This window comes from Microtus pennsylvanicus, chromosome 3, assembly GCF_037038515.1.
Source record: "Microtus pennsylvanicus isolate mMicPen1 chromosome 3, mMicPen1.hap1, whole genome shotgun sequence".
NCBI lineage: Eukaryota > Metazoa > Chordata > Mammalia > Rodentia > Cricetidae > Microtus > Microtus pennsylvanicus.
This window is the reverse complement of record NC_134581.1, coordinates 46,724,489-46,727,252: the sequence shown is the minus strand read 5'-3', so window position 1 is coordinate 46,727,252 and position 2,764 is coordinate 46,724,489.

Here is a 2,764-nt window from a genome sequence, read left to right as displayed (position 1 = left end):
CAGTTTGCTTTCAAATTAGCACAGGCTACGGAGAAGAAAAGAGAGGTACAGAGGAATGGTTGGTGTTGGGGTGATCATCTCAAAAATCTCCCAACTTCCTTATAATAATCTGTCTACTTCCTATATGCATCATGCTGTATATAATAAATCAGATTATCTCATGCTGTGCTGCCTGGGATTGTAGTGCACAGCTATTTCTAAGCCATTATAAATATAAATCATCTGGGGTTCCGTAGCAGACTCCAAGAAGAAAGCTTATCTCATTAACATCACTTTCCTGTACAGTCGAGTTTTCTTACCTAAAAGACTGTACATCTAGGGAGCAGAGCCGAGCCAAAGCCATCTCTGCCTTTAAAAGATCAGAGACTGGCTGGGGAGGTGGCTCAGTCAGTAAACTGCTTGCTGCATACTCATGAGGACCCGAGTTTGATCCCCCAGCACTGGGGAAGCAGGGAAAGGAGGATCTTTGGGGCTTATTGGCTGACCAGTCTACCAAAATCTATGAATTTCAGGTTTAGTGAGAGACTCTGTCTAAAATACATAAGGTGTACAGTGATAGAGAAATAATACAACATTGACCTCTAGCTATCGTAACATGACCATGCAATACATGTGCACATGCACACATAATCTCTCCATGTGTGCAGGTACATACACACACACACGAAAAACTATTAGAGACTATTTCTAAATATGTCTGCCAAGACATGACTGATGGTGAATGTAGTTTACCAAGCCAACCAAACACAAATCTTGCGGACTCTGCAATGACAGCTACATTGTTAAGAATCAGTGTGTTTCTACCATTGATTGAGGAGAATATCTTTTGCAAGAAAATCCCTTCACAGAACCCATGGAACTCAGAAGCATCTCTGTGTGTCTTGTACATAGCTGATTGTGGTTGGCAGCATGGCTCTCTCCACTGACAGCAGCTGCTGTTGTTCCCTTAAGGTGCCAAAAGGCTAAGATTGTTTGCTGAGATGCAATTCCCTCCATATTCCTCAGAATTTCCTTTTTCTATATGGTGCCTCATAAATCATCTTTAACAATGAAGGTACAGTCTTGGCCAGGGGTGATAGAGTTCTGGGTTAGATGACAGTGTCGCTGGTCATCTTTTATGCCGATTTAAACACCTCAGTGTTATACATGAGCATCATTGTAGAATCTGCCCTACTCAGATGTAGTAAGTACCCTTGTGTCCTTGGAGAATGAGAAATATGCACTTTGAAAAAGAGCTGTTCTCACTTACTTCTGACAGATACTCACAGGAGGAGCTCTCTAATGTTTTCCTGGGTGACAGTCTTAGCTTTAAAGCTCTTCTCTTGGGGCTGAAGAGATGGCGCCACTGCTAAGAACCCTGGTTACTCTTCCAGAGGACCCTGGCTCAGCTCCCAGCAGCACACGGTGGTTCACAACCCTGTGCGGCTCTAGTTCCAGAGGATCTGATGCTCTCTTCTGGGCATCAGGAATGCACTCATTACACTTTTATGTGTGCAAACTAAATATACATATAAAATAATAAATAAATCTGTAAAAACACTGTCTCCACAGTGTCTTGGGATTTATTTCGAAATCAGCACAGTCTCTTATACACTGACTCTTCTTACTATCCAGAGGGGCTCCCTAGTGCTGTTGGTGTGTTGTGAAAGCCTTTTTGCCAAGCTGTTTGATTTGAAAGTCCCTCGATAGACAGTTCTGTAGGTGGAAACAGACAGCCTTCCCCACATGACTTCTCAGTACTTATTCTAACCCCTGGCATCCTTTCTTTCCTCAAATTGTAACCTCTGTTTTGCTCAACCAAGCTCAAATCTCCAAGCCTCCAAGTTATACACATTGGCTCAAGACTACTTTTCTCCATACATGAGCCTGCAGACCCTGTAGACAGGATCTTTCCCAAATCAAACCACTGGGACATATGTACCAGACAGATGTAGAGAAGCCTTCTCCTTTCCTTGACTCTAAGTCATGTTTCTGGATATAAAGCTATCCACCTTGTTTTATTTTATTCCCAGTCCCAAGTGAAACAGTCAGTCCCCCTGATTTTTTATTTATTTTTTAGCTATATTAAGGTTGTGAACCATGAGCTTCAGCCATTGGCTTCATCTTTCACAGGCTCACCTCCACCGTCGAAATGAGCAGCATCCCTCCTGAGTCTCATACCCTTCATCTCCTCACGGTCTTCTTATAAGGGGCTATGAATCCACCCAAGCACGGTTCCTGCCTGGATGCATATTCTTTCCTAGGATTTGTTGTAAGAGTTAGTGATAGGTGACAATTTAATCACATTTACCATATGGCTGCCAGTGAACCAGTTTAGTCTATGTGATATTATTATTTTAATAAAAGAAAGTATTTAATTGGGGAGTTGCTTATAGCTTTAGAGGGTGAGTCCATAACCATCATCTAGAGCAGTAGTTGAGGCCCAGTCTCTCTCTCTGCCTGTTGCCTGTGGATAGCATGCCATCTCCTAAAGCCGTCTCTACAGCAGCACGAGGTAGGGACCACCCTTCACCCTCCCAATTAACTAATGAAGCTCAAGTTCATAGACATCAAGATGTTCACTTCATACATCATGTCATTCATCTCCATGGGTTCAAATCTAAGAAGGCTGGACTCAGGGCAAAAGTGAACTCGTTGCATTACAACAGGTTGCCTTTCCTGAGCTGAAAGTTATCTATCTTTTCTTTCTTCTTTTTCAACAAAAGAAGTCTGATTGTAATATCAATAAGTCTAAAGAGAGTTTTGAGGGTCTATATGTAACAGA